Source organism: Meleagris gallopavo, chromosome 1 (assembly GCF_905368555.1).
Source record: "Meleagris gallopavo chromosome 1, MGAL_WU_HG_1.1, whole genome shotgun sequence".
NCBI classification, from domain to species: Eukaryota; Metazoa; Chordata; class Aves; order Galliformes; family Phasianidae; genus Meleagris; species Meleagris gallopavo.
In genome coordinates this window covers 90,977,054-91,000,437 of record NC_139404.1, presented here as the reverse complement: position 1 = coordinate 91,000,437, position 23,384 = coordinate 90,977,054, and the positions used below count along the sequence as shown (strand labels likewise).

The following is a 23,384-nucleotide window of genomic DNA, read 5'->3' as shown; positions in this document are numbered from 1 at the left end:
TGGTATCGAGATGCCTGAAGAAGTCACTTTAGCAAAATGCAGAGGGTAGAGCTCTGAGTAAGCTGAAGAAGGGTCTGCTGCTTGACTTTACCGATGGTTTTTAGCAGTGAGCTACCAAAAGAGAATCTTCCATCATATTCTGCACCAATCCATACACACCACGTAGGTGGCAAAAACTCTTTCGTGTGCCGTACTCAAGTATAAATGCAGATCTAAAGCATTTTGTGGAGTGGAAGTAACACAGCCTAGTCAATAAATCACAGGCATATTAAGAGCCTGGTTTTCTCCTCAAGTTCACCACAAGATCCAACCTCACCTGGCTTTGAAAGGTATCAAAGGTAAAACAGGTACCTGCAACCTCTGTTCCAGAAGTTCAAAGGGCACTTGGGGCCATGCAGTGACAAGATGGACAAATGTTGCTGAGCTCTCCCACTCTGCTGATGCACACAGGCATCCCTCTACCAAGGTAAGAAGCAGGAAGATAGTAGCACTCCTTTCTTAAAAGGCCCAACAGTCAGACAAACTGGACAGCCAGCTCAGAGGAACTGCTCATGTGCTATCTGTGCCTGAATCACAACTACTCCGACCTGAATACAGAAGGAAGCAAACACTCCTTCCATTCTGTATGCAGTTAAATTATCACATATATCACACACTCTTTTGGCCACAGATTGCATCTCTAAGGAGCACTTAAAATCACTATTGTTTTCCAGACTGCGGCACCCGATTCTCAGTGACTCTCAGAGGACATTGCTCCAGCACCTCTCAGCCTTGCTTTGTTGAGATAAATTGTGTCACATGTAAAGCATACTTGCCATTCTCTCTCCTTCAAAAGCATTTCACTGATTCCAGCCAGGCTTCAGAAGCAAGGAGACAAACAAACCAGCCACCTTACAGTGACACTTCTCATCTCCATTCCCTATTCCACAAGCTCCTTCTCAGAAGCCAAGCAAGGAACAGCGCACCTCTGCTTTTAAGTCACTGTGAAAAACAAGGGATCTTGGAGCATGGTCAGCTACCTGAAAGAGATAAGACTCATCCTTAAGATACAGTAGACTGCAATTTCCTAACAGCCTTTAAAATAAATTCAGCGAAGGGTCACCAAGATAAAACCAGAAGCCCATGCAATTTACAGGCACATCTCAAATTCTGGTACCAATCAAGTTTCCAGAGAAGCGTGCAAGATCATCGCGGTAAAGGCGGGCAAAACAACCCCTGCCCTCCCCCTCTTTTCCCAATATAGAAGCACATCTGTTAGAGCAGAATAAAATCAAGGTTTAGATCACAGGCTTAATACTTCTTCCAAAATTTTTACTGTCACTGATTATGATAATTGAATATTCTTCATATTCCTACAGACATCTGATCCTTTTAACTCTTGTTGAATTCTTGCTCCTGATGATTCTCACAGCGTGAGTTTCACTGCTTAATTGCAACCACGTTAAATATTCTATCAGCAATTTACACTACATGTTCTGTATCATCAGACTGTCATGAAGCGGCAGAAACTTCTCCAAAGCTCAACAGCCACGCTCCTCTTTTTGCCCCCACTAACACTTAACCATGGCTTCTCTTTTCATACGTAGCACACACGTTTGGGGATGAGAAACACTTTTGGCAGAAAGGATAAGATAAGCTGAAGGAATCATTCTCAGGCAAGGGAAGCTGTAACAAATAGGTGTAAATAACATTTAGCAAGTTTAGCAGACTCTTAGGGGTACAGTTAGGTGAGCGTTCCGTTTGGCAGCAATGTCAGCTGAAAAGACTGCAAGATTTACTTCCACCCCTGCACCACGCTGTCTGATGTGCCAGTACCACCACATGCCTGGCCAAACACCAAACTACTTTGGCAAACTGATCCAGGCTAAATATAACCTTTTTTTTTTTTTTTTTTTTTTTTTTGCCAGGCTACTTATAGCCCAGATTGGTCCCTTGATCCATTTCAGCATCCAGCTGCTCAGGCAGCACTGGCATGAAGGAAGGACTGGACTAGCGCAGGGTTCAGCAGCCAGGCTCCTCAAAAGCCAGCTCTGCCAGAGAAAGAACTGCTCACAGGCATGTGAACAGCAGGTAGACAGGCCTACAGGTAAGGATACAGTCGGAAAATGCAACCCCATTTCTGCAAAAATATGAACGATGCTCGTTTTAAAGTCAACACTGAGACAGTTAACTTGGATTCAGCACACCTTTAAATATCATCTTATGTCTTGCTGTTGATACAGTTAGCCAGTGTTTGTAAGATATCCTGGTCTTAAAGGAAACTTCCATATTCTCCCAAAAGATGTGTTTGGAGTTTTTTTTGCTCAAATTTGTCACGATCATCTGCAATCCCAAATTCTGTGCAAGGTCCCCGTTCTGTGCTTGCACAGCCCTCCCATAATGAATATCCAGTCCCAAAAGAATTAAAATAGGAGAAGAAAAATGTAACAAGACAAGCAAAGGTATGGGGAAAGGCATTTTAAACACGACAGGCACAGCAGTACTCAGACCAAAGGGGAAAAAAATCAGAAAGAAAAAGAAAAAAAAACACAAAACAAACAGACAAACAAAAAAAAACAGCAAAAGAAATCTCCTTCCATTCACAACATGCACTCAAAACCTGAGTTAACACCTTCATTTTGCCAGCAGGAAGACTAGAGGGACTCCAGCTGAGCTTGTAAGCAGGAAATCCTAGCCCACAGCAAATCTTGCTGGGTTAAAGGACTTGATATCTATGTAAACAGACCACAGACCTTACTGAGGCACCGAGATTTCTGTGAAGTCCAAGGCCATGCAAACTAGATAGCAGGATTTTATGAAGGCTGCCTGCCTTGCTCTGAAGAAATCCTGGTAAACTTCTAGAAAGTGGGAGAGATCAAATCCTGCTGGGTAACATAGTTGACATTTAGGATGTGAATGAGTTTGAATACTCATTTGAGCGGCGGTTTCTCCCTAAGATAAAGATAAGGAATTTGGGTGTTTTTTTTTCCACTGAATTTATAAAAGACCAACTCTAAAACCACACACACAGTTTGCAAGGCAACAGAACTGCCAAGCGTGTTAGGAACTCAAGAAGAAACAGAAATCTAGAAAAAATCCGGTGGAAATAACAATGGAAATTCAACATATTACAGAGCAGCAAGTCTTTGAACAGCTAGAAATGGATCAAGGGTTACTCCATTCTTATCCAACATACAAATCATTCACAAAAAAACGTTGCACGTGAATATTTTAGCCTTGTGGCTTATAGGTGCCTCTGTTTCTATATTTGGATATTCGGTGACAAATGCAGTTCCCTTGGCTGTGGATTAATTGAAAATAATCCAAGTACATGAATTGGGAAGGTTCAGTGCAAGATGGGGAGGGAGGGAAGCGCGGGGAAGAAAGAGTCCACGCTCTTTGTATTCATAATATACAGAACAGATCTACAAAGTTTCTGGTTGTATGAACAGAAACCTATTTATTTTCTTCCACATTAAAATTCAGGTCCTGCCTAGAAAACCGTGTTGACCGACAAAGAAGTGAACCGAGCCAAAAGAAAAGCATCTTCCCCAAACCTCACAAAAGCCCCAAAAGACACCATGCACGCACCCTTCCCCCGCAAGAAAATGGTTACAACTGCATTGTCATATCCCTGCTATTTCCCTCGCATCACAGCAGAGCGCATCTTCTCTCAAAACAATTCTATTGCATCTACGAAGCAAATAATTTGCCTTGGGAAGAAAAAGATACATACTGCTAAGTCAGAAACATAACTTTTACCACACGCCGTCAAAACCAAGTGCATGTAAGCACACATGAAGAACACCCCCAAAAGAATTGCTAACACTAACCTGACCAAAGACTGAGCAACTGAATAGGAGGGGGGGGGGACTTAGACAAAAACTTGTTTAGGGTTTTTTTTTTAGTTGGTTTTGTTCACACTTATTTAACGTCAATGATTGATTAACATTTTGGATAAAGGAGGTCTTTGTTAATGCTTCAGCATCTCCACCCCTTCAATTAAGGTGTTAAGAGTTCACAACAGTGCAGTGAGATCCAAGATCCCAAGACCCCTTTGCCACAAAAAAAAAAAAAAGACGAAAAACCACCATCAAAAGCCCCACCTCAGTGGGAAAATTCCCAGATCCCAAAACTGCCACCGTCGCTAACTCCAACTTAAAATAAGAATGCTGTCTTTCTTTTGTTGTTTGAGGAGGAGCCAGCAAGGGGAGAAAAATATGAGCCCTTGAGCCATTTTTATGCTCCGAGTTAGAAAAAAGGTCACATTCATTGCAAATAATCTTTTTTGGAGATCGGTGCTAAGTGAAAACAAACAAACAAACAAACAAAAAAAAACCAGAGCCATTACACCAATGGTGCGATATCACACCGGCTGTAATATCTCACCGGAGCAGCTCCTACGATTTCCAAGAGAAAGCTGATCAAGCTGCTGTGCTATTCGTGCACGTGCACTTGTGCTGGATGAAGGCACAACAGCCGCCTGCCAGCCCTTACACAGCTCCACCAGCCCCACACCTGTAGCACCACGTCACTGCAAACAGGCCTTACAGCCCTAATATAAAGCTGGAGAGAGGTGAACGGAAAGAAGACAGGACTAAAGCTCTTTAGGTATGCCACTTCTTTCATTCCATACCCTGTGGGTTGTTTGTTTTTTTTTCTTTTTATTTGATTTCACATATTGCATTGCTTAGCTTCCCAATACTTGTTTTCGTAACGTGTTGAACAATCACTGACTGAATGTTAACTTCCAACAAAACAGAAGAAAATAAGCTTCACTTCTTTTCCTGGTTTTAAAGGTTGATGCATTTAAGGATGCTTCACAAATCCTAGAGCGTATGAGGGTTTTTCATGGAGAAATCCAGGACAAAATTCTTACAAAGGAAAATAAAAACATTGCTGGATCCCCTCAAAACTGGAAGAGCTGTTTTCTCCGCTTCCTCCAACTCTATTTTGGCATCAGAGCAGCTCGTCATCCACAAGGCTTGGCGAGACAAACCTGACTTGGTACAGCCTCCTCTCCTCAGCCCCAAGTCGGTGAGGTTAAAACTGCCCCAACCAAGGAGAAGCTGCTGCTTTCCAAGGTGAGTGCTATGAGACCTGCTGCTCGTCTCGCAGAAGGCAAGGATCTTGTTCTAACTCCACGCAAGGTCTGGCATCTAGAGAATAAAAGCATCTTCCCTTTCATGCTGGCAGGCTTAGAATTGTTCCACAATCAACTCCCTACTTTCATTTATTAGTTGATACTTCTCTTTGCTTCATGCCAATTTCCTGACCAATTGCTCATTCTGTTTACTATTAAGCCACCACTAACCACGTAACTATACCACTTTCATGTTTTATGCCCAAACAATAACCCACAGTTGAATGTCACATCTGATTCTCCCCATCTGTGTCCTGTGTGATGCTTTGTCTACTCTCTCAGAACACCATCCATCTCCCACATCCCAAATGGTAAGTCATCATGCAGTACATGACGGCCTCAGGAACAGAAGGTTGGACCACACAGAAGAACAGGACACTCTTTCACTCCAAAAGTGAAGCTTCATTGCTTGCATGTACCTACCTGTCCCATCATTTCCCTTACCATCTGGACTCTACAGCATCATTCTTATACAGACTACCCAGAGAAGCAGGGGCTGCCCCATCTCTGGAGGCACTCAGTGCCCGGTTGGATGGGGCCCTGGGCAGCCTGAGCTGGTGGGAGGCAACTCTGTCGATGGCAGGGGGTTGGAACTGGGTAGGCTTTAAGGTCCCTTCCAACCCAAGCCATTCTCTGATTCATCCCATCATCCAACCATGAAGGATCTCATGAACTTGCAGCGTCTCTCCAGAAGCCTCCCTCACCCTGCTGACAGCCTCTGCTACTCCTTTGCAGTAGGTTAGGGCACAAGCTCCCCATCTCGCACACGTGTGCGGTGTCTAGTAGAAACTCTTACAAACAGACCATTTCATCTGCCTTCAGATACTTCTCCTGCCCACGATCCTTACGTATAAGACCTCTTCCCATACTTCTGGTATCCCAGACTCACCTTGTGCAACTTCTTCACAAAGAACCCCACACCACACGCTCAGCTTCCCTCTGCTCTTTCACCCCTGAACTGCACGTGCTGCTCCCCAGCTCCAGACCCCCTGGCAGACACAGGTACAACCTCCCTCCTGCCAAAAGCCCTTCGTAACCCATTCCCTGACTCCCAGTGCTTCCCCACAACTTGGCCTCCTCCTTCCAGCCACTCCAGCCCCAGTTCCTCTCACCCTCCCCTGACTACATTCCCTCCTCCTGTATCAACTCCAGCATACCTCATGCTGCCGTACAGCTCTCCACATCCCTTCACGCGGACACCGATATCTCAGTTCCCCCCTGCAACAAAGCCCCCACCCTTTCCTCACAGCCTATCCCAAACGATCACGTCCTCGCTGCACCCCTCTCCTCCCGCCCCAGCATCCCGGCCCCGCACACCTTTGTGCCCCGGTGTGCCCTGTGTCAGACCCAGATCTCTCCCCAGCGCTGCCGGCTCTCTGTCCCCGGACACCCCCCGCCGCAGCCCCGAAAGGGTCCCCCCATCCCCTCTTGGGACTCAGCCCCGAAGCCCCCCGTGCCGCACCCAGCGCCTCTCTTCACGCAGCAGCCCCGGCACACACCTCAGAGCCCGTCGCTCATAGCACACGGCTTCCAGCTCACCCCTCCGCACTCAGCAGCCCCGCGGGTTCCGCTACAGCACAGCCCCCTCCCCGCAGCCCCCGGGGCAGCCGGAGCTCAGCGTCGCGTGCACCTCTCCGCAGCCCCACACACCAATCCCCCCCGCCCGCCGCGCATCCCCGCGCCGCCGCCCCGCCGCCGCCGCACACCCCCAGCCCGCGGGCGGCGCTCTCCCCCCGGCCCCCAACTCTCAAACTTTGGGCGGGCGGCGGCCGTCGCCGGGGGGCGGCTGAAGAGGAGGGGGGTGGTGGTGGTGATGGTGGCGGGGGGGGCAGTGGCCGAGCGCCGCCTCCCCTCACTCACCGCCGGCCGCTGGGGGAGGGGCGGGGGCCGCGGCCGGGCTCAGCCCCGGGCGGGAGGGGGCGGCGCGGCGTCTCCCCCCGGCGGCGGCGGGTCCTTCCCCCTCCCGCAAACACACACAGGCTCCATTGTCCGCCGGCGCCTCCCCCCCCTCCTCGCCGCACGCGTGGTACCGCCCATCGCAGCCCCTCTCTCCCGCTCCCCCCCCCTCCCGCTCCCCTCTTTTCCCCACGCACCGCTTCTTCCCCCCCCACCTCCCCCCCCCGGCCCGCTCCCCGCTCCCGCCCGCCTCCCCCCTCCCGCCGCGTCCCGCAACCCGCGGAGAGCGATGGTACCGCCCGTCGCGCGCGCCCCGCCCCGGGAATGGTACCGTCCCCGACTCACTCCGGCGGCGGGACCGCCTCTTACTCCCCGTTCCGGGCAGTGGTCTCGCCCGGCCTCCCGGCCCGCCCCTCCCCAGCGAGGGGGCGGGGACTGCGCCCCTTCCCCCCCCCTCCCCTATCCCCCCGCACGCGCTCCCCTCCCGCCTTCGCCCGCACGGTGGTAGCAGCCGGGCTCTTAAAGGGACAGGCGCGGCGCCCCCCGCGTCTGCAAGGAGCGCCGCCCCGACCTCCCGCTGGCCGCGCCCCCTCCCTTCGCATAACCCCGCCCCCGCCCGCGGTGACCCCGCCCCTCCGCCCCTTTTAAAGAGACGGCGCGCCCACCGCGGGCTGCCCGCCCTCTAACGGCCCCCCGCGGGCACGGCCGTCAGGGAGCCGCACTCCCTCGGGCCGCTGAAGCCGGGCGTAAAAATTCCTTTCCACGCGCTTCTGAAGAGAGCCGAGAGCTTCTTCTGGTGAAGGCAGCATCAGGCCGGGCGGCAGCCGGCAGCTGAGCAGAGAAAGCGGGCAGCAAATGGCAAACGGACACAATCTATCGGCACGCAGGTGTGCCACGGGGAATGTCCTGAACACATGTCCCACGTTTGGGGATTGAACGCTGGTGTGGCAGGAGTCTGGCTAACACTGAGGAGTTTTGAAGGTTTGCAGTGGCCTCGCATCCTTCTCAGACAGTGAAAAAAGCGCTTTCAGCGTCCACCAACCCTCACCCCCGCAACACGTCCTTAAAATGGGCGATCCTGTGGGCTAAAGCGAGATCTTTCCATCCCGCAGCTGACAGAGGTGCACAGAACCACTGCAGTCTCACTGGGGAAAGCAGGCTGCTGGTTTTTGCATATCCGCAATGCTTGAATAACCTGTTTCACCAAAACACCAGAAGCGAACAGAAACGCAGTGGGCTCTCCCTCTATCCTCAGATGACCTGCAATGCCAGGTCCCTTTCCCACCCTTAGCACCATCCCAGAAGGCGGCCCTGACATCACAGGGTGCCATTCTTGCAGATGAAACCATCTCTGTCCTCGTTCCCCAGGTGCCTTTTCCTCCTTTCCAGTCCCTGCCCATCCCCTTTACGGAACTAAAAGCAAGACCTCTTTACAACCTCCTGAACACTGCAACAGTAGCTAACTCAAACCTGGCAAGCTATTAGATGTTCTTCCTCGAGGTGGATACTTCTTAGCAGCAGCCTTTAACCCTTCCAATTTGCAGACCCTGGACAGCCCTTTGACTTCGGGGTTACATTTTCCACACAAGTCTGTTCCCAGGATCCCTGACCCCAAGGTGGCACTCCCAATCCCCAGACAGCCTTTCCAACCCACCCACTATTGCTAGCCCTAGGGGAACCTGCCCGCTGAGATCAGTAACACTGTGGAAATACTGGTGAAACCAAACTGCTCAGCTCCGCTTAGAACTACCACCTCTGTTGCCATTGGCTCAGCCCACTGATGCACAAGCCTTACTTACTTTTACACTGATACAGGCCTTCTTTTTGGTAACACCCACATTTTCTCCTCTCCTTTGCACTTCCCACTCTAGAGATGGCTCAGCAAACGGAGAGGCTTCACAGAATGCCCAGGTCGAGGCAGCAAAACGCAATGTACGGATCAGATACACCCATGGTGCTGCAGGCCTAAGAGCCAGTCCTGCCCTCACTGATTTCACGCACCCATTGTGGTTTGTTGAAGAGGAACCTTTGCTTACCCTAGGTGGTAAAGGCTGGGATTTTCCTAAGGAGACTAAAAAAGCCAGGCACCCAGCCTCATTTTTCTGAAGGCATCTTTGGAAATCCTATCCTGTGCTTCAGTCTTGACAAATACAACAGCAGCGATAAGCATGAGGTGTTAGCGGGCCGCTGTTCTTGTTCTCATCCCTCCTCTGGCCAAGTACTTTGCTGTCTTCTCCCTGGAGGAGCTACAGGGGGAAAGGGAGCATAAAATGCTCGGAGCTCACATATGCTGTGGTTCCTCTGGCTCCCCTCCCATCCCCCTAACCCCATCCCCCCGCATTTCAAACAGTTATAAATGACTGTGCAACTCTGCAGGCAGCGGTCTCAAATAACCACACCAAGCCTCTCCCCTCCAACGGCTTTATGTCTCTTCCTTCCTCTCTTTGGGGCTCCGGATAGCAACTATCAAGGTGTTCTGCTTCACCCTCAAGAGTCAAGCCGATGCTGCACCCGCCCGCCTTTGGGAATTTGCCACAGCAAACCGCCACAAGCGGTGAATTCCCAAGGCAGGGATTCTCAGCCGAGAGTTCCCTGGTGCTGTCCTCGAAGGGTTTTACCATGGGAACTAACAACAAGAGGCTCCCAAATGACGTTCACTGTGACAACAGGCTGTACGACAGGGAAGTCAAGCCCCAGACCACGGAACTGCCCTGGCCAATCTGGAGAGCATCACCTTATCAGGAGGCTTGCTTTCCTTTCGCCACACTTGTAACGGCAGCACCACAGAAGGCGGCTGCCCTGGCTCTGCAGAGTGCTCCAGCAAATCCAAGAACACCTTGGAAACTGCGGCTCACCACCCTAGGTACACTTTCCTCACAGCTCCCTGGCAGCAGCAGCGTCAGAAGACCAGCTTTTCAACTCAGAAGCAGGTTCCTCTTCCATCAGTGCGAACCAAGCCTAAGGAAAGTTGCTACAGGAGCTCCAGTTCTGCAGAACAGATTAGACGAGATAGGCCAGCCAGCAAAATGCATTTGCATTACACTTGCTATAGATGCCGGCACACCCCAATTCCAGCTTTTATGCTCATTAGGGGCCTGGCCCTGCAAATACTGAGTTTTACATGTGTAAGTAGATTGCCACTGAAATACAATGGAGCTACTCATGCAAATAATATTAAGAGTGTGTAGGGCTGTGGCTCCATTTCACTACTCCATCTGCAGCAGACATAGAGGATCCTTCCACCCTCTCTCTACACAGTCACTGCCACTCACTGGTCCCAGTCAAACAGTTTATGTAGCCACACTCACAGGTGAGCTACTGAAACAATCCAACTTCTCTTCAAAAGCCTTACTAACAAGAAAACCTCTTAATGCCAGACCAGCTCCAACGCAGATTTCCCAGCAAGTGGCTGAACTGGCACAACTGGAGGAGGTGGAAACATCTGAAGAAGAGGAATTTTTGAAAATGAGATTGAGGGCAGGAGAAATGGCAACATGGAGCCTTAGCATGTAGAAGTTGGAGGCATGACTCTCGTCTGAAGTTACACCGTGCTGATCATCCACTCTCTGAAGCTAAACCAGCTCTAACCAGACAACTGTTCCACGTGAAAGAAACATCACCTCAAGTGAAACAGCAGATTGTACCTTTTCAGCCACTGATGCTTAAAAATGTTCCCTCAAGCAAATCTCCCACCACTCAGAAGAATTTGCAGACAGTTATTACTTCCAGGATCAGGGACATATGCTCCTCCCTACAGGAATGGGATGCAGTAACCACGTACTGTGGTCAGTACACCACCGCTTCTGCAGCCAGAAGATCCCTCATCACTAGCTTTGACATGGCACACGTTGGCCATACAAAGTGTTCCCTCCATTTTTTTTTCAGTTTATGGGCTATTTTATCTTCAGCAACTCTGTGCTGAAATTGCATCACATATTTCCTGTCTGCTGAGGCACGATTTCCCACTTTCAGTGTGATCATAACCTTCCAGCAGGAAAGCTCCACTAACTCCTTAAGAGCTTTGCTCTCCGTACTGCTTCCTGACTTCTTTATTCACATACACCTGTGCAAAGCCAGTGTAAAATGTCAGCATGGCTGGAAATGAAGAACACAAATCACCGGGAGGATGCTGTGCTTTGTTTGCTTTGGGTCTGGGGCTTTTTGCCCTCTTCTTGCTCTGGAGCTGTAGGACCACAGACAGATTGCACTCTGTGAAATCTTCTTCTTATGAGCTTTGAGTTTTACATGGCTTTGCGTTCTAATGAGCCTTCTTCAAAAGAAAACACCCCGTTCTGTGAGGAACCCAGGTGATGATGGTTCTCACAGTGCCATGATCTTTCTGCTTCGGTACAGGGGAGATATCTTGGTGGATTGTGCTGTGGGATGAAATCTAAATCTGGATGGTGTAAAAGAGACAGTAAAGGACCACAGCTAAGGGTAGTTTAACATCCACTGTTAACTTGGAAAAAACGCCTCTCCCAAAAAAACATTTTATCTGTTATAAATCATTCCAGAAAGATGAGGAAATGGGGATTAGGGGGAGGGGGGCAGATGGTTGTGGCTTTGTTTGTAGTTCAGTTTCTTTTAGCATTCGACATTATCCTGAGCCCAGACAGTGTTGTCGATCCTCAAACCTGCAGACACCAAAGAACATTCCTTACTGGTTTCAGGTGAATGGTCCCTCTGCACCTTGATGTGTGTGGAACCGTACAAACTCGCAGAGAAGGGAAAAGCAAACATATCTCTAACAATATCCATATACATATATATATGCAGACACATATATACCTTCTTGCAAAAACACACTCAAACACCCCTACTTCTGTCCCTGCTCCTGGCATGAAGCTACCTGTAGCTCATCTATACGGCTTGCCACTGCCTTGCTGGCTGCAGAGAGTGCAGATGTCTGCTAGGAAGGCAGGCAGTGCAGGCTGCACAACATCACTCTGTGGCAACAGCGTACAGATGATGGCAAACTCAGCTTGGGCAAGTAATGCCTCGCTCTCACTACTCCTATCTGCACAGAGAAGCATTTAATCTGGTGTTTTCCTATTCACTCATCAATCTCCAAACAACCTGAGCCCTAATCAGGTTTGGGCTGGAGCACTGAGCCAGACCTGTGGTTAAAATACACGACAGAAATGCATCTCTAGGCAGCCTTCTAGTTGATCTGCCTTTCTTCAAGGGCTAACTAAACTCACCTCCCCAGGACAAACATTTCTTACACTTAATATAAGTAAACTTCTATTTACACATCCAATGTTCAAATTATCCCACAACAAAACTGAAATGTGATGAACAAATCCCACACATTGTAACATCGTAGGTGCAGGAAGCTCTTGCCTTATTTAAAGAGTCGTCTCCAAAGTCAACAAGCAGGTACGAGGCAAATGCTATGCAGCAGTACAGATAAATGCTCAGTTTTATCCTCTGTGATTAAAAAAAAAAAAAGGGGAAGAAGGAGAGAAGAGATATTGAATCAGAAGGGAAATCAGGTAAACAGAATCTGGGGAAACATATGCTCATGCACTGCATGAAAAATACGAATTGATACAAAACAGAGGTGGCAAAATTTGGCACACAGGAGGTTCCAAAATGAATGTTTGCCCAGGAACACTGTTCCCATTACACTGCTCCTATGTTTTACAGAGAACCGCCAACATACAGCAAGCGCTGTGGCCCTGCCAGGAGAATTTGGCTGCGGAACTGCCTGGCCCTTGAGCATTTTAAGATTCTCAGCCATCACTTTACACTCCTTTTGTATGCGTATGATTGTCTTTGACTGCAATGAGAATAGGCATGGCTGCAGCCCAGAAAATTGCCAAGCTCACCTCCCGCTTCCATTCAGCCACCTGATGAGCCTGTTCCAAGATAGCAAGCACCCTAGCACAGCCACGTAGCTCTGTAATGCCTGTTCCACTGCGCAGGGGCACACACACGTGTAATTTCATGGCATCAAACCAACCAAACAGAACGTTAACCCCGAAGGAATATTTCTGCAAATGTCCCGAAGAGCTGAAGAAAGCATCTTTCATTAGGAGCATCCTTTTCACAGGGTAAACGGAAGAAGGCTAAGTCTGCTTTCAGACAGACAGGCAGGCAGAAGTCATCTGTGGTCAACATGTACAACAGCCCTTTTGGCATAACAGGCTCCTTGTATCTCCAGCATCTGGCTGCTTGGGGTGCCCGCCCACTGCACAACGGGGCAGCAGCACTACAGACCACAGCTGCCCCTACAGTCAGCGCACAGATGTTTGAGGGTAAAACGTGGCTCACATCTCTCCCACGAGGCTACAATAAAATAAAAATAACCTCAGCATGATTTTCCCTCTAGATTGCACATGAAGAAGAAACCAAGCCCCCACGGTACTGCAGACTGGCCCATTAAAGCGAATGGTTAAATTCTTGCTATGAAAAAGTAGGCGTTGTTGTCTGTTTTGTGAGGCAGAAATCAATATTCCCGCCTCCTCTCCTTCTGTTATTTCACCTTGAGATACTCATACTCAGATAGATGAGATGTGAATCTTACTCCCCGCTACCGCAACTTTTCTCTCCCCAGCACTTCACGGGGTCACCGACGTTCTTGCAGCCCTAACCTGCCTGTAATTTACCACTCGGCTCCCTAAACTGAGCGCCACTGGAGGCTGACGCAGTGACTGATTTTCCTTCCAAATCACACCGTCGTGGCTATTTCTAACTATTTATCCACACCCTCTATCTCAGTCATTTGGCTCCCCGTGTGCTCCAATAACAACCCTCTCTCTACCGCAGCCTCTTTCCTCTCCGTGCCCCTGTAATTCACTCCCCGGCGCTAGTCTCTTCCACACCACGGCCGTCTCATACAAACACAAACGTCTCCCACATGCTGCGAGATGCTCCTTCTGCTCCCTCTTAAACTAACTGCGGGGGGCAGCTGGGTTAAGCCTGTGAATGGGGGGGAGCGAGGTGAGAAGGACCCGAGTGACTGACGTTCAGCTCAAGCACGCCTGAAGCAATGCTGGCTGGGGAGAGACAAGCGGGGCAAGATAAGCTAGCAGCGCACAGGAACAGCTGCTCCTGCAACGAGGTTTCCCTTTGGCAGTTCAGACTCAGGGGCTGGGACCGATTCCCGCAGATCAGGTAGCGGTAATGCCAGGCTGCCTGGACTGATCTGATGAGTCCTCTTGGATGCGGCTCTGCCTACTATCATGCCTGCCTCTGTCACCTAGGATTAGACAACTGCAATATGCTCTGCTTGGCACAGTGCTTTAAATCCATTCATAAACTGAAGGCAGTGCAGAATTCAGCACTCTGTGAGATAAGCCACGTCTCTCACCCACGATCATTCTCACATTTGCGCTCCATTTTTATGCCATCTGACCGCTGCTTTCCAGACAGATTTTAACGTGTTCCTGCTGACCGCAAGTGCCTTGCGTACTAGAAATCTTCTCACCTGAGAAATCACCCCTCCCTACACTTCTCAGAAGCAGCAGAAAAGGCTGCTCTGACTCGATGCTCAGGAATCCCCCTCCCCAGCTGGATGGAAACAGACAGCAGTCGGCCACGTTTTGCATCACATCCTAGCACCCCAAAAGAGGTGCAAATTTGCACAGGTGCTGAGGAGAGTGGTGCTGAGGGCTGCTCAGTCTCTAGTCTGCCATTGTTTGCTGGTGACAGCCTGATGAAATTGCTTGAGTTATAATGAAGACAGTTTTCATTATCTGTCATTTAAAAATGTCAGGGGAGCTCAGACTGAATGAATAGGTGCTACCCGTTGTTTCAAACAGCTTTTGATGAAGGCAATACATTCGAGAAGTGCTAGTCACTGATTTATAGGTGCTGCACGAAGATTACATAAAACAGTGAAAACTCTCCATAGAAAACAATCAGATTTCCCCCTTGCTCTTCAGACACTGCTTTACTATCAGCGCGTGCTGCTGACTTTCTCCTGCAATAATCAGCGGAGGCTTTTCAGATCTGCAAGATCTCAGATGACAGAAGACCATACCGACAAAAACAGGCATCTTATACCCATCTCTATTAGAGGGCACTTGAGAGTTTTGGCATAGCTACTTAAATGCTTCACTCTAGTCCTGCATTTTCACTTGTGCACTTGGACTACTTTAGCAACAGATGTCATGACTGGACATACTTCTGTCCAAACATTTTGCTAGTCACTCTCTGCTGAAGGTGTTGGCCTCTCAAGCTGAACCGCAAGAACAGACTGTGTGAAAGTTCCTAGTCCATCTGAGCACAAAATCTGCCAGCTTCTTTTAAATTATGTCTGTTTATCCCCTTGTATGGATGCATCTGCTCACAATACCTGCCTTGCAGATCCTGAGAGACACCTAGGACAGCATGTTTCTTTTCTGTCTGCATCTTTATATCTCAGAGCATCTATTTAACAAGTGAGATGGTGCTGCAGAGGGGACCTGCCTAGCTAATGTTACCTTCATGGGATACAGCTGCCTGCAACATGGGCGGTTCCTGCAGGCAGCCTGCATCTTGTGCCTGTCCTTTCTCTTAGGCCACAACAAACTGAATGCCAGAAGTTCCAGCCAGCAAACAAGGACTGCAGGTAATACTCTGGCCACATTGTTTTCAAGAACCACTTGCATTTTTGGTAATTGCTTTTATATAAGTATCCAACATCAAAGGGTGTAGCACCAATCTCTTGTAAGCATTTGATCCTTGAAGCACAGGTACCTTCAGCTTAAGAATGAGACAACAACAAAGACTGTTGCCACTTGTCCCAGTTAACACAACTGCTGCTTGCCCTGGTCCCATGCAAGTCAGCTCGCCTCCTTACCCAGTTCACTATCTCCCCACGCACAGATGCTGCTGTGTCCTCACGGCATCCCAGTTTTCAGTGATGCATATATTGTCCAGAACCTTCAGAAGGCAGACTTGGTAAGTCACAAATGTAGGGGAGAAATAACAGTTGTTCTGAGACCCAATCGCTTTTCCATCTTGTTTCCATTAGGACAATGTTTCCCAGGCACACACATGAGGCACTCACATCCTTACAAAGCATCTCCCAAAGAAAAGGGTTTATGTTCCTGGCAACATGCTCCAAAAAACATGTCCCCAGTTGCCTGCTGCCATAAGCAAGCACAACTCCAATGATTTCAATAAAGCTGCACTTTCTGCGGCCCTAAGGCTATAGCACTACAGTAAACAAAGCCAAATACCATCAGCCAGATGCTTGAAGCTCTGAACCAGCCCTCCAATGTCTGACAAGCACGAGCCACCAGAAGATGGCTGAATCCCCCATCTCAGTTAGCCATCACAGAGCTCCTACCCTGCCAGAAGAACAGTGGCCTGGGGCCTCATTGCAGGGCACGGCAAGGGCTGGTGCACATCAGCTCAAACAAACACCTCCCGCTTCAAACTCTGGGCTACTGCTGGAACCGTCTGGGGACACATCAGCACAAGTCAAAGGCAAACCCACAGCTCTGTTAGATGCCAGAATACAACCTGGAGCAGGAAGGATGCAATGCTGGGTGACAGCTCAGGACACAGCAAATTGACTTTCTGGCTTCAAAAGCAGTCCCTCAAAGCTGTCAGCAAGGAACCTCAGCTTAATAGTGTAGTCTGGGGAAAGCACTGCGCACAGTGAGTAAGGCAAAAATCCATAGGCGAAGGAAATATTTTAAAACAGAGGAGGAAATTCTACTTGAAATGAACACGGTGAAGGTCTCTAAAATGAAACGCTCTGCAAAAAATAAAGGGAAAGAAAGATGCATTTGCCACATATAAATCTTTAATGATATCCTGTAGTTCTAACAAAGTCTTTTTCTAGAAAACAAACAAACAAATAAAAAAATAGAGACTGTAGTGCACCTGACAGAGCGACAATCCTTACATGGTCAAATATGATTTTCACACCTGGTAGATGGAATGACTCCGCCGCATCCCAGTGACAGGGTTAGGGGCTAAGGTGATCTGCTAATGGAAGGTTAGAGACCACAGAATACATAATGGCTCTTCAGAGAGCACCTTTCCGATGCTCTTCTCATGTACAGTAGTGCACGGTGATCAGAAGGTCCTGGCAGCACAAACTGAAGTCGTTGTCACTGTCAGGGCTTCTCACTGTGCAGAAGCCAGCTGATAGCTGGGGTTAAGACAGCCAGCTCTCATGCCCATGCTCAGGCTCAGGATAAGGTCTGCTTTCTTGTAAGGGCAGTCCTGTTCTCTTTCATCTCCCTCCAGGCATGCCTCTTGCAGCACACCAGGGCTAACCAGCCTCTCTCCTCACAGGCAAAACCATTGAACTGAGACAACAAACTTCTCCACCACGTACAGATGGAACCTCCGAGCCTTTAAAATTAAGGCACGCCGTGAAAATCAAGGGAAATATTGATCACAAGCCACGCCGGTAAGCACCTGATGGCATTCAGTCTGCCCCGCACCAGCACACCAGAGTGCCGGATCAGGCTGCACAACTTGCTCAGGGACAAGACAGCTACAGCCCGCAGCCAGCCAGCCAGCAGCCCCCGGGGTACCGATACTCACAACAAAACATCCGAGTGGAACCCGCTAGGGGAGGAGGCGAGGAGAAATGTACTACACGCCCTAGCACCACACAAAACATGTGGCTGAACAATGCGCTTGAAAAAATCTGGCTCCATAAATTAGGCTGCGATTCCCAGTTCTTTAAGTCTCGGCTCCTGCTGACTTCTGTGGAGAAAGGGGATGTTTGGCACTCCCAAGATCAGAAGCCAGATCGAATGCTTTTCAAGAAGTACACGGATGAGCATGTTCCTAGGGAAGAATGAGCTACAGCTAAGCCTTCAAATGATCACAAGGAGAACCTCCTGCCCACAGACAGGAAAGTGGTAACCTCCTTCACTTCCTTTGTGGCTTTAACCTAAACCACAACTCCTCCCTTTGGGTTAGGAGTCTCTTCCACTCATTCAGATGTTTGTCAGCTTGCCTCTGTCTATTACCCGGCATCTGTCACTGCCATATAGCAAAAACAAGCTGTCATCTTCTCTCCTCTATCCCACACCCCTTCTTGCAGTCTCTTCCCTAAACAAGAATGGCTTCAACGCAAGGCAAAGCAAGTCTGAACTCTTCAGGCACAAGCAAAAGCTTGGCAATTTCAACAGCAGGGTGCAGGGGGAAAGCAGCAGACATCGGCACGCAGGCTACAGGAGGAAAGGAGACATTGGCATGCAGGCTCCACCAGCATTTGGGACTGCTGACAGCGAGGGAACTCTGCAGCCAACAGAAAGGATGATGCTGAACCAACTCACAGGCTTTTCCAGGAGCACGAGTGCTCCTTTCAATCCTGGGTGGAACATCCCTCCTTGTGCCCCGAAGAGTTTCAGAGCACCGATAAGATGCTGTGAGTGGGGCTGAGCACAGGGAAGATCTGTGCTGCATTGAGGAGCCCAATGCCTGCAGCGCACACAGAGGTGGGAAGGCGTGGGGCACCCAGCAGGGAGAGGCAGCAGCTCCCCTGCCTACGATCTCCTCACCTGCTGAATGGAGAGAGGGAAGGCTTTCTCTTCCTTTGAAACTTTCAGAGATTTCAAACCATTGTTCCATACCTAATTAAGGGGAAAAATTGCTTTCACAACCTATACCCAGAAACTGTGATCAAATGAATCAAAGGCAAGATTTCATTTTATCTTCTTGAAGCACTTTACTTCAAACTTAGACATATTTTGTAGCAATTTACTTAAAAAGAACTGATGGCTCTGAAGGACAGAATTACAATATTGAGAACTTTCAAACACCGGGGCATTTGAAGTTTCAAAACTTTTCCCCACTTTTCTTTTTCTCCAAGATGGGATACAAAACCAGAACCAACATTTCCCGAAAATAGCAGCAGCTTTGGCAAATCAGCAGTTCTCTAAGAAAAATGTATCACCAGAGAAAAATCTTAACAAAACCTCATTCTGTTATTTCCTCCCAGCACTGCACAAGAATATGCCTCCGCGGTGTAATTCAGCCTTAAGTTTCATAGCAACTCTGATTCAGACATATTGCACGCACAGATATTAGACCATGCCTTTGATATCATGAGAGCAATGCAAAATAGTGTATATACAATATGGCCAAGCAACGCTGCTATGGAAACCCCTTGCTTTTGAATTCCCGCACACGGCTTGTTTCAGTTCTTATCCCTAACACTGCTTTAACAGAATGCGGTGCATTTGATTTCCCTGCTCATCTCTCTCCTTTTGGACTCTCCCCTTTTGAACAGTGAGTGCAGCAGGAGGCGATGCGACCTGCTGCACGCTGCTGATTCTGTACACATCCAGCAAGACGAGTAACTGATTTGTGCCTCAGTTGCTGCAACTGTAACATGGAAACAGCTGGCAAAGAGCTGCTTGCACGTCTGCCTTTGGCTACGAGTCTAATACGCCTGGACTTCTGTGGCAGCCAGAAGATGCACGCATCTCGATTCTTATTTGTTAGTTTCTGTAGGCGAGGAGTCGCTGTCCCCTGCAGACCTATGCCGCTGATCTCTCTATATCGAAGAGCCGAATCAGGAAGTACAGTCGCCCACTCATGTAGCAAAGAGATAAGTAATAAAGCGCTGCACTTGCCAAGTTCTAAGGAGGTGGTTTCTTAAAAAGACATAGGAAGCTTTCATGCTTTGAAGCTGACTAATTTCAGAAGGCTCCCGTTTCTCTCTCTTCTTCTTTAACCTCTTCAAACTGTAGGATTATCTGCTCCCTCAAAGGGCTTGCTGCTTGGAACCGGACAGATTAGAGGCGTTAATGCTGAAGGATGGGGACTCTCTGCTGACCAGCAAGGCGCTCTCAAGGACCCCCCAGGCACCTCTGGCTCCCTGCAGCATAGACACAGCACCCCGTGGCAGCCATCCGAACTGCTGCAGGCCCCAGGATGAAGTGTTCCCGTCCAGATGACTGCAGCACCTGAGCAGAGCAGGTCCTCTCGCAGCGACGGCTGCGAAATAAGCTCACCCGTGCAATCCAGATTGCAAATGCAGATTAAGTTACTTGCATTTGTCTGATTGTGTAATTGCCAGACTGCACATTCAAATGAGTATTTGTTTAACTGTGTGATATACAGATAGAGCTTATGTACTCGAGGCCAAATTCACCCCTGTTGCAATTTCCCCAACTCCAGCAGCAATTACTCTGAGGATTAATTTGGCCCACAGTGTTTTCTAGTGGATGTGATTCATCATCTCTTTCCTATAACAAAGAATAATACAGTGTTTCAATCAGCGGTGATGTCCTGGCCTCCTCGAGGCTGCCGGACTCCCTGTTTAATCAGACATAAAACAAATCACTTGTAGAGGCAGAGGCGTATAAGCATGCTTTAATTACAATATTGTAACACCAATTAGAGATCTATCTAATCGAGGACTCAGTACTTCCTACTCGGGTATTACTCCCATGTTGGGATAATTACTGCTAATTAAGCTTGGAACTAATTAGGCCAAATGATCTCATTTATACCAACATAGATGACTTCTAGGAGTTCACACACACAAAAAAAAATCCAGGGGTGATTGTATCGCTCCTGGACTCACCAGCACTTGGCTTTTGAGATAGACTGTCCCTCCCCAGCAGAGAAGCCCTGCTGGAACCCAAGTCCCAGACCTCAGGGCTCTTCCCAAGGTGCAGCAATGCTCTCCGGTGGCATTCCCATTGGCTGGCCCAAGTCACCGCCTGCTCTAAAGGACACCGTACATTAACAGAGCCATATCCCATCGTGGTCCAGTCCAGGAAAACCTATCAATCACCCTCACCCAGTCCCAGTCACCTTCTCAGCGCACTTCTATCACCAAAGCATTTCTTAAGCGCACTGAATGTACTTGTTGCACAATGTGCATGGATGCTGTGTATGGTTAGAAATTACATCCCAAGCGTTTGGTAACAGAGGCTCAGCACACCTCGCAGCACGGCCGAGGGAAGCAGCTGACTAGCAAATGGAGCTCCTGTTCTCTCAGGCTAACTCTGCTTACAGCCTGGCTGGTTTTAACAGAGCCGACTTCTCACTGCACTCAGAAAAAATAAAGGACAGCCTGTCAAGCCGTGTTTATGTTGCAGCTTCTCCTCCTCTCCCCTAGTCTCAGAATTTCTGCACCAGCTCAGCACTGAGACTCTCAGGTAAAGAGACACCAAGTCAAAGCAGCTGTTAGCAAAACTACCACTTAGACCTGCCTTTGGTTGATGGAAACAGCAGCAGGCAGGCAGTGCAGTGTTCCTTGCCTAATGCCAATTGGGTTGAACCAGTGGTAAGACAAAGCTTAAAAACAAAACCTTTGAGTGCTGGATCTTTATCTGGTTAGCTTAGGGATTAAGTCGAACAGGAATTCAACTGTTGTTTTTCACCCGAAAGATGTTTTTTGCAACAGCGGTGTGATTTTCTCCTGCACTGTTTGCTGATTTCAGCTTCACACTGACTGAAAGAAAGCCACTTATTGAAAAGCACCTTTTGAAGTAACTGGACATCCTGCAAATGCAAGGCAGGACTCAGATCTTCAGCCTCACCTGTCTGTGCTACTAACATCACAAACATACACGGCCTCCCATCCCCGCACTCCAGAGCAACTCAACACCTCTGCTCAGCCTGTCACAGCCGCTGAGGCTGCAAACTGACAAGTCTGTGCTATAGTACAGAACAGGTCCATCACATTCACCACACAGGTCACCCCTTCCCTGGCATCCTTTCTTCCAGCTTCTTCAAGATTTCCAAGATCTGCTTCAAGGTGACGAACAACTCTGCACGCAGTAAAACCTGCTTTCTCTTTCCTGTTGGCTTTCTCTCACCAGCTCCTTTTATTGCTCCTAAACACTTCATTCTTTAATGTTTTCTTCCACTTCAAGCCCGAACCCCAGAGCCAAAGCCACTGACACCAGGAATGTGCCATTGTCTTCAGGTCTTCTTCCAGCCTGCCCTTTTGTCCTCACATGATCATTGTTCCCTGGTGAGTCACAGCTCCCCCCCTTCCCTTCCACACGCCTCCCTCCCGAACAGGCTTCTCTTTCCCAAAGCCTGTCAGAGGGGAGCCCAGAAGGATTCCCTACACCAGCTTAAGCCGGTAACAACACCTCCTGGAGCAGACCCTCCAGATGCCTGAGGCATTTCCAGAGAAGTGCCACTTCGCTGTGTGGCACATCAGTATAAGATTCATACATCACACACAGGAATCCTCTGCAAACAATATTCTACTTCTGCCATTTTCTTCAGTGAGCAACATGGCTCCTAAATCTGATCCTCCCCCCCCTCCACTTGTTGTTACCCACTCCCATCGCAGCTCCAGAGTTCACTCCTCCCTCCTCTGGCAGTCCTGTCATTCCTTTCTTCCCAGCTGCCCAGGCCTTCCGTGCTACCTCCTCTGGCCCAGATACACCAGCAGACTACAAATGCAATCATCCATACGCATATCAGATTGCATACTGGAAACGCACATGCTTCCACATGCTGCAACAGAGCAGCCCGTGGCCCGTTGAATCACATTTATTTGGGTATCGTGAGGAAAGGGGTGGGTTGGAGATCTTCTAACAGAAACACAGCCGTCGAACCCAAAGCCTGAGCAAGGCAATGGAGGATACATCATCAGGGCAGCATTCAGCAGAAGCACACGCTGGGCCAAAGGGGTCTCTCTGAATGGTTAAAGGGGAGAAATTCACTAGCTTGAGAACAGAAGTGCATCCCACCTGAGCAGAAAACACCAATAAACAAGACGCTTTACGCTGACTGAATGCCAGGAGCCTCCTAACGTCCTCCCCGAGCTCTGCATACAGGACTCTTTTGAGCTGCCAGTGGTTTGGACGGCAGAAACCAAGCAAACAAGCTCCCTGAGTAACAGAGGAAAGAAGGGAAGCAACACCCAGGTGGAAGAACATCAAGTCACAACCACTACAGAAAGCACCAAGAATGCCCTAATTTTGGACTCCAAGAAGTCCTTCAGGATACAGGCTGTCTCTAGTCAGTGCCTGAGCTGCACACTGCACCACAGGACCCCAGGAACAAATACCTCCTGTCACCACCCTTCTGCAGAGAGACCATCTCCACAGCACCTCCCATGGGGCAGCTGCAGAAGATGATGGTCTCTGACAGTGCCAGTCCAGAAAAACACCCAGGGTCCCAGCAGCAGAACGGCAGGTGAGATGGGACACTGACCCTGTCCCCTTCCATCTCAAACATCTGGGTCGGGACTGGCTGCATTTTTAAAGGGAAAGCGAAGGGGCTGCTGCTTACTGCAGCAGTTGCCTGTTTTGAATTCCCAGCCCTCATAAGAGCCCTCGCTCTGGCTCCCACAGCATCCGGCAGGAACACATCCCTAAGTCTAGCTTAGAAACAAGATGTATTTATTTGTTATCATTTTCAGTTATCCGAGCAAGGTAAAGGTCAGAGCACTTATCTTCTGGGATTGGTTCCTGCTCCCACTCAT

General features: G+C 49.0%; 1 protein-coding gene across 9 annotated transcripts in view; it reads right to left on the bottom strand.

Moving 5' to 3' along the window:
• Window positions 1–23,384, bottom strand: part of LOC146545512 (uncharacterized) — a 45,269-nt gene that overhangs the window by 11,018 nt on the left and 10,867 nt on the right. Inside the window, exons 1-2 of one of the 9 annotated variants that reach the window (XM_085240694.1) lie at window positions 6,622–6,957; window positions 6,280–6,340 (exon numbers count right to left, since the gene is read on the bottom strand). The exons of 2 other annotated variants lie outside the window; for them this stretch is intronic. The gene's annotated coding sequence lies outside the window, so the exon portion shown is untranslated. Of the gene's footprint in view, window positions 1–815; window positions 6,256–6,279; window positions 6,419–6,621; window positions 6,958–6,982; window positions 7,002–7,314; window positions 7,459–23,384 lie in introns of those variants that run through there. 6 more of the 9 variants (XM_085240702.1, XM_085240673.1, XM_085240723.1 and 3 more) reach the window with 6 other exon arrangements.